At 37.3% G+C, this 9408-nt stretch overlaps 1 long non-coding RNA gene across 1 annotated transcript; it reads right to left on the bottom strand.

The window, feature by feature from the left end:
- Positions 1 to 573: 573 nt before the first annotated feature.
- On the bottom strand, positions 574 to 2549 carry LOC139732956 (uncharacterized). Its single transcript, XR_011711053.1, has 3 exons — positions 2461 to 2549; positions 1481 to 1633; positions 574 to 648 (listed from the first exon to the last, which is right to left on the bottom strand). It is a non-coding gene; the product is annotated as an uncharacterized lncRNA (long non-coding RNA).
- Between the last annotated feature and the right edge of the window lie 6859 nt (positions 2550 to 9408).

A 9408-nucleotide genomic window follows, 5' to 3' on the forward strand; every position in this document is an offset into this window, starting at 1 on the left:
GGTATACCGTCCGTCTCCTTGACATTTCAATCTTCTTCTCATGAGAGTTACGGTAAGGAGCACGGCTTAATTGTACATATAATATCATCAGAAATAGGAGAGATAGAACATTCACACAGAAAGTACAGTTATCTCTAGGAAGGACAAAGAACAAGAAGTATCCGCACACCATCGGATAAGATACCTGTACCATCGTCAAGATCACCTACATCCATTGTTTTGTCCATCTCCCCCCCCCCCCCTTACATCATTTCCACCCTATAACGCCTTTAACATTTTGTTTGTCACTTTCTGTTTGGTTTTATTATTTGTTATGTGTTATCCAAAAACTCATATGATTTCAAATATGTACTTTCTACCATCAGATGTCTAAACCAATAAATGGGGGAAAAGCCGTGGTACCCAATAGGCAACAAAAGTAAGAAATAAAGATTATGTATAGGCCCTACTTCCTGTTGATTTTACCTCACATGACGATGCTGAGTCAGCGGCAGTTGAGAAGAACTTTTCAGGCAAGAAGTCGCATTTCAGAGTGAAGCTCGAAAGACTAGGCAATGTACACACCCATAGGGCCAAGCCTTCTCCCATTGAGGAGTGATATCTAAAATCTTTGTCACTGCTCTTAAAATGCAACGTCAGATCGTCAGTCTGTAGCAACGCAAGGAAATGAAGTAAAACTTGGCATTGAAAATAATGTCACAAAGAATAACAGAATATTACAAATTAAACATAATGACATTATCATAAATACACAAAATGGAATGTGCCTTAAAGTATTTTGTGCAATTGATGCCAGTGGGGTGAGATCAGACGATTTCCCAGACATTTTCGTTCCTTCGTCCATAATATTTTTCTTTTTTTTTTTTGAAAGAGAGACAGAGAAATTTTTCTGTTCATTTCTTTGATTCGTAGTGCTACGTTGAGTAAACCTAGACCTGAAAGGCATACCGACAGAGATTTGACAGAAATCTAAAATATAGTACAAAATTATCCAAATTGTATGGCGATCAATAAGCAAGAACAAAGCCCCAAACCCGCTATTGTGAATTTTCTGCAATCTTTCCCTATGTACAGACTTAATGTAGCCAACTTGTAACAAATGACAGGTGTTCGTGGAAAAGATGTTAGAATCACCAGGGAAACAACAGATCTCTGTCACTCTCAAGTAAATCCAACAATGTTATTGATGATGGCTCTTTTGAACCCCTATTATTATGTTATTACAATTGATTTGAAAGGATTCTATGAACGTAATTATCATGGGCTCCGACCACCACCCCTTACCAAAAAAGTAATTATTGAAATGAGAAACAAAAAAGAAAAAGTAATAGTAAAAACAACCATATAGAAAGTAATGTATTTTCGGGTTGTCCGTGCTTTTTCCACTACCAGAAATGACCATAAACATTAAATTATGATTTGAATACCAGAGGTAAGTTATATTGAATCACAAAGCAACAGATATCTGACAGATTGGTACCATATTATCGGTCTTTCCACCCTGGAGCTCAAAGTAGCAGCATTTCACCCGAAAGCTTGAAAGACGTGGCATACTGGAAATCCATTTGGTCAAGTCTCCTTCCATTGAGGAATGACACTGAGAATCTTCAACTGACAACTTCAGATACTGAATCTATGAAAAGGAGTAAACTTATAAACTAACATATTAAGGGAAAATACCGATTCGCTACTCTCAATACGAAATTCAGGATCTTATTCTGAAAAAAAAAAATAGTTGCCTTAATAAAACTCCACAAGCGCGATGTAATTACCGACGGCTTAAATACGTGTTGAAATGGCTACGCGTGTTTGTTTGTTTGTTTGTTTTCCTGTTTTATTTTTTCGTCTTCTCACATAATATGCCAGGTCATTTCTCGAAAAAAAAAAAAATTTATAAATCCAAAGGTACGAATTATCTTCCAAGCTTTCTATGCATTACAAAATAATAAGATTGACATTTCGAATAACTTTTATTTTCGTTTACCGTCTTCTCCCGTATGTGGTCTCCCGTCCGTCTCCTGGACATTTCAATCTTCTTCTCATGAGAGTTACGGTAAGGAGCACGGCTTAATTTTACATATAATATCATCAGAAATAGGAGAGATAGAACATTCACACAGAAAGTACAGTTATCTCTAGGAAGGACAAAGAACAAGAAGTATCCGCACACCATCGGATAAGATAACTGTACCGTCAAGATCACCTACATCCATTGTTTTGTCCATCCCCCCCCCCCTTACATCATTCCCAACCAGTACGCCTTGAACATTTTTTTTTGGTCACTTTCTGTTTGGTTTTATTATCTTTTATATGTTATCCAAAAAACCATATGATTTCAAATATGTAATTCCAACCATTAGAGGTCTAGACCAATAAATGGGGGAAAAGCCGTGGTAAACAATAGGCAACAAAAGTAGGAAATAAAGATTATGTATGGGTTCTACTTCCTGTTGATTTTACCTCACATGACGATGCTGAGTCAGCGGCAGTTGAGAAGAACTTTTCAGGCAAGAAGTCGCATTTCAGAGTGAAGGTCGAAAGACTAGGCAATGTACATACCCAACGGGCCAATCCTTCTCCCATTGAGGAGTGATATTTAAAATCTTTGCCACTGCTCTGAAAATGCAACGTCACATCGTCAGTCTGTAGCAACGCAAGGAAATAAAGTAAAACAAGGCTTTGAAAATAATGTCACAAAGAATAACAGAATATTAGAAATTAAACAGAATATTATGAGATTACCGTAAATACACAAAATGGAACGTGCCTTAAAGTATTTTGTGCAATTGATGCCACTGGTGTGAGATTTCCCAGACATTTTCGTTCTTTCGTCCATAATTCTTTTCTTTTTTTGAAAGAGAGACAGAGAAAGTTTTCTGTTCATTTCTTTGGTTCGTAGTGGTACGTTGAGTAAACCTTACCTGAAAGGCATACCGACAGAGATTTGACAGAAATCTAAATAGTACAAAATCATCTAAATTGTTTGGCGATCAATAAGCAAGAACAAAGCCCCAAACCCACTATTGTGAATTTTCTGCAATCTGTCCCTATGTACAGACTTAATGTAGCCAACTTGTAACAAATGACAGGTGTTCGTGGAAAAGATGTTATAATTACAAGGGAAACAACAGATCTTTGTCACTCTCAATTCAATCCAACAATGTTATTGATCATGATGGCTCTTTTGAACCCCTATTATTATGTTATTACAAGTGATTTGAAAGGGTTCTATGAACATAATATGGGCTCCGACCACCCCTTACCAAAAAAGTAATTATTGAAATGAGAAATAAAAAAAGAAAAAGTAATAGTAAAAACAACCACATAGAAAGTGATGTATTTTCGGGTTGTCCGTGCTTTTTCCACTACCAGAAAGGACCATACACATTACATTATAATATGAATACCAGATATAAGTTACATTGAATCACAAAGCAACAGATATCTGACATATTGGTACCATATTATCGGTCTTTCCACCCTGGAGCTCAAAGTAGCAGCATTTCACCCGAAAGCTTGTAAGACGCGGCATACTGAAAATCCATTTGGTCAAGTCTCCTTCCATTGAGGGATGACACTGAGAATCTTCAACTGACAACTTCAGATGCTGAATCTATAAAAAGGAGTAAACATACATACTAACATATTAAGGGAAAATACCGATTCGTTGTTAATACGCAATTCAGGATCTTATTCTGAAAAAAAAAAAAAAACGATAGTTGCCTGAATAAAACTTCAAAAGCGCGATGTAATTACCGACGGCTTAAATGCATGTTGAAATGACTACACGCGGTTTTGTTGTTGTTGTTGTTGTTGTTGTTGGGTTTTTTTTTTCGTATTCTCACATATGCCAGGCCATTTCTCGAAAAAAAAAAAATGCTTTTATAAATCCAAAGATACGAATTATCTTCCAAGCTTTCTATGCATTACAAAATAATAAGATAGACATTTCGAATAACTTTTATTTTCGTTTACCGTCATCTCCCGAATGTGGTATACCGTCCGTCTCCTTGACATTTCAATCTTCTTCTCATGAGAGTTACGGTAAGGAGCACGGCTTAATTGTACATATAATATCATCAGAAATAGGAGAGATAGAACATTCACACAGAAAGTACAGTTATCTCTAAGAAGGACAAAGAACAAGAAGTATCCGCACACCATCGGATCAGATACCTGTACCATCGTCAAGATCACCTACATCCACTGTTTTGTCCATCTCCCCCCCCCCCTTACATCATTTCCACCCTATAACGCCTTTAACATTTTGTTTGTCACTTTCTGTTTGGTTTTATTATTTGTTATGTGTTATCCAAAAACTCATATGATTTCAAATATGTACTTTCTACCATAAGATGTCGAAACCAATAAATGGGGGAAAAGCCGTGGTACCCAATAGGCAACAAAAGTAAGAAATAAAGATTATCTATAGGCCCTACTTCCTGTTGATTTTACCTCACATGACGATGCTGAGTCAGCGGCAGTTGAGAAGAACTTTTCAGGCAAGAAGTCGCATTTCAGAGTGAAGCTCGAAAGACTAGGCAATGTACACACCCATAGGGCCAAGCCTTCTCCCATTGAGGAGTGATATCTAAAATCTTTGTCACTGCTCTTAAAATGCAACGTCAGATCGTCAGTCTGTAGCAACGCAAGGAAATGAAGTAAAACATGGCATTGAAAATAATGTCACAAAGAATAACAGAATATTACAAATTAAACATAATGACATTATCGTAAATACACAAAATGGAACGTGCCTTAAAGTATTTTGTGCAATTGATGCCAGTGGGGTGAGATCAGACGATTTCCCAGACATTTTCGTTCTTTCGGCCATAATTCTTTTCTTTTTTTTTGAAAGAGAGACAGAGAAATTTTTCTGTTCGTTTCTTTGATTCGTAGTGCTACGTTGAGTAAACCTAGACCTGAAAGGCATACCGACAGAGATTTGACAGAAATCTAAATAGTACAAAATTATCCAAATTGTATGGCGATAGGCAAGAACAAAGCCCCAAACCCACTAATGTGAATTTTCTGAAATCTTTCCCTATGTACAGACTTAATGAAGCCAACTTGTAACAAATGACAGGTGTTCGTGGAAAAGATGTTAGAATCACCAGGGAAACAACAGATCTCTGTCGCTCTCAAATCAATCTAACAATGTTATTGATGATGGCTCTTTTGAATCCCTATTATTATGTAATTACAAATGATTCGAAATGGTTCCATGAGCATAATATGAGCTCCGATCACCCCTACCAAAAAGTAATATATTGTAAAAACAACAATGCATTCTGTAAAGATTAAAACCTATAACACAGAATTCCTACTACTCCTTATAGATGCATAAATGAAAAAAAGAGGATATTCTTTTCTTTCTTGAAGCTATCATGGCCGTGTAAGTTTCATTTCGCCAAAGGAAATCGTTATCTAATCTTTGAAGTTGTCAATATGTAACTTTGATGGTGTTGTTACATTGTCAGAATAGCTTAAGGATTGTGGAGAATCACATTTTATAGAATATTATTTATTTGCAAAGCGGTATCTTTTAAAGCAAATAAAGATGAAACGCATGCAAGTCTAATGAGAAAAGACATAATTTCTTTCCAAACATAGAGACAGCGGTGCATTTTCGGGTTGTCCGTACCTTTTCCAATGACAGAAATTGGAAAATTGTATGACCATACATACAACATTTATGATATTAATACCAATGGTAAGTTATATTGAATCAAAAGCAACAGATATCTGACAGATTGGTACCATAGTATCGGTCTTTTCACCCTGGAGCTCAAAGTAGCAGCATTTCACCCGAAAGCTTGTAAGACGTGGCATACTGGAAATCCAGTTGGTCAAGTCTCCTTCCATTGAGGGATGACACTGACAATCTTCAATTGACAAGTTCAGATACTGAATCTAAAAAATGGAGTAAACATATAAACTAACATATTAAGGGCAAATACATATTAGAAACTGTCAATACGCAATTCAGAATCCAATTATGAACAAAAAATCAATATTTGTCTGAATACAACTTCACATGACTGATGTAAATACCAAAGACGGAAATACGTGTTGAAGTAGATACCAACACTTACATAAAAAAAAAAATATTCAATAAATCCACAGATGAGAATTAACTTTAAGTTTCCTATAGCATTACAAAAGAAAAAGGTAGCAATGTTACGAAGAAATCACGACGTTCATATTGACTCTTCTAAGGGTTCAGGCACTACAGTCTGGTAATTAATTTTTTCCACACACTTTTCCCCAATATTGTAACATGTCCATTCGTCAAACTTGTGTTGAAGTATTTGACCAGTCATTAGTGTTAGAATATTAAAAAATGGTTTGATCTTAAATGCATACTACGAGCGATCAGACCCAGGTGGTTAATGAGTCAGTTCTTAGGTATGTTTGGCATTTCGAATATTGCCGTCTTCTTTTGTTTGTCTTCTCCCCTCCATCTCTTTGACAGCTCAATCTTCTTCTCAAGAGATTTATGGTAAGGAATACGGAAAACGTGTAAATTATTATATCATCAAAAATAGAAGGGTAAGAACTTTCACATATGTAGTACCGCTAAGTCCGAGGAGGACAAAGAGCATGCAGTATCCGCAAAACATCGAATAAGATAATTCTACCATCGTCAACACCATCTACATTCCTTGTTTTGCCCTCCCCTGCATCATTCTCACATAGCACTCATTTGAAATAATTGTTTGTTTGTTTTTTCACTTTTCTATTTGGTTTTATTTTTGGTCACACCCATTATTATCCCATAAATTCTATTATGATTTCAAAACATGTACTTTCTACAATCAGAATTCTTACCAATAAAAATGAAAAGAAAAAAACGAATAACAAAAATGCATCATAGGTAGAAAATATAGATTATGAATAAGCCCTACTTCCTGTCGATTTTACCTGACTTGATGAGGCTGATTCAGCGGCTGCTGAAAAGAACTTTTCAGGCCAGAAGTCGTATGTTAGAGTGAAACTCGAAAGACTTGGCAATGTACACACCCATCGAGCTAAGCCTTTTCCCATGGAGGAGTGATATTCAAAATCCTCATTACTGCTGTGAAAACGCAACTTTAGATCTTGAATCTGTAGAAAAGTAGAGAAAGCAAAACATGTAATAACTAGAAATGTCGCTATGGCGACTGGTATGCCTCCGCCATAATGCATGATTCTCCTAATAGGTCTATAGTACATGTGGACAATGTGTGATTACATTTTCACAAAACTGGCAAAATATTAAAATGACATGTTTATCACAAATGTATCAAATGTTCACCTTCCTTGACCTATGTTTAATCGGATGAATAGGAGAGCATGTATTTGGGGATTTAAGGACTTTAATTTCGACTTTGACCCTTTCATAAATTTACGCACTTGAGTAATTTTCAAGGTATGGAAAAAAAGTGCAATTTCTGTATTGAACAGTAAATTGTTATCATTTTCATCTGGCCTTTGATTCATAAGAGAATCACTGTCAGGCAGGTATACATAAATATATACTAAGTTTAAAGATAACTTGAGCCACTTCCGAGATATGGAGAAAGAAGTAAGTTCAGCGCTTTCACTTGATCTTTGACCTTTTGACCTTTGACCTTCTTGGCAAAAAAAAAAAATCCCAGAGAATCTCTAGTGGGTTATACATGCATACATCAAGTTAAAAAAAAATAATCCTGCTGGCATTGCATAAATATAAGGAAAATAGTAAAATTTTGAAGTATTGCCCTTGACCTTTGACCCCTGACCTTTGACCCCATGAACCCCAAATTCCCTAGATAACCACTGCCAGTCAGTGCATGCATATATATTTTGTTCCATGAAGATACCTTGAACAATTTCCAAGATAAAGAGAAAAAAGTGAAATTTTAACATTTTACTTGACCTTTTGACCTTTGACCTTTTGACCTCATGACCCCAAACTTTCACCAGAGAATCTTAATGGGGTAATACATGTATACACTAAGTTTCAAGAAAATATCTTCAGGCATTGCATAGATATGGGGGAAATAGTGAAATTTTAAGCATTTGACCTTGACCTTTTGACCTTAGACCTTGAGCATGTGCACCCAAAAGTTGATAGGCACAACTTCACCCCCTAATACACATACATACCAAGTTTCATTAGGATACCTCAAATGGTTTTGATAGTTACCCTGTCCACAAAATTCATTACAGACGGACGGAAGGACGGACGGACGGACGGACGGACGGACAACCCGAAAACATAATGCCTCCGGCACCACTTCGTGGCGGAGGCATAAAAACGGCAAAATCATGTAAATGAGGAGTAACAAAATATTCAGGAAATAACCATCGACTGCGGGGGGCAATGATTCAATCTAGCATCGCCGATCTAAACGAGCCGAAGGCGAGGGCTGATAGACCCCTCAATGATTACCCAGGCGATGTTACATTGTATGCATTGCCTGAGAAGTAGGAGATGATTATTTGCTTTATATATCCCACAGCGATTTACAAACTTTATATTCGATAGAAATGTATTTTATCAAGCACGCAGATTTTTACTTTACAATCATGCTGAATGTTTATAACACATGTAGTTGTACCGTAAAACCACGGTCCGCGACACGGCGGAAGTCGTATGAACGAGAGTGACGTACAGTGAGATCTTATGCCCCAGTCACACAGTGCTTTGCGATGGGTTACGTCCGCCGCGGATAGATACTGATGAGTGAACGCAGGGGAACGCAGCGTGAACGCAGGCATCCGCAGGGACGTATGTAGACGTAACTGTCCGTAACTCATCCGTAAAGAAACGCAAAATGACGGCGCCAAGTCTGCGAAATTTTGAAATGTTCAAAATTTCGCAGAGGGATTCTACGGATGTAGACTTACGAAAGTAACCGTAACCAAGCGTAATTATCCGTAACTGAACGTAACTATCCGTAGCCTGGACGCAGACCATCCGAAAGAAATTTTATCTCCCGTCCGTTTGCGTTCGTTTACGTCCATCGTAAGTATCCGAAAGTAACCGCAAGTTAACGTATCTCAACACTTTCGTCCGCTTACGGATATTTGCGGACAGTTACGGATACTGCGGACGATTACGTCCTTCGACGTTTTCCGTTTTCCAGTCGCATGGGAACACAGAGACTCGTGGGAAGCCACACAACTCGTGTTGCCAAGCTGCAGCGCATTTACCTGAAGGAATGCTTGAACACAGTTGGAGCAGTGGAGAGGTAGAACCGCTTGGTCAAATTATGACATTTCTCCCACAAAATGGTCACTTTTAGGTGGCACTCATATACTCATGACATCGGTTGACCCTTGGTGCTGAACTTTTTTTTTGCACTCTTTGAATGTATTTTTTTTTTCTCTCGAAAAGGCAATATTTTGGGTAGGGGATGGGGTGACAGCATTTCATTCACT

This window comes from Diadema antillarum, unplaced genomic scaffold (assembly GCF_040938485.1).
Source record: "Diadema antillarum isolate AM-2024a unplaced genomic scaffold, OU_Dant_1.0 seq00000457_RagTag, whole genome shotgun sequence".
In the NCBI taxonomy this organism is placed as follows: Eukaryota; Metazoa; Echinodermata; class Echinoidea; order Diadematoida; family Diadematidae; genus Diadema; species Diadema antillarum.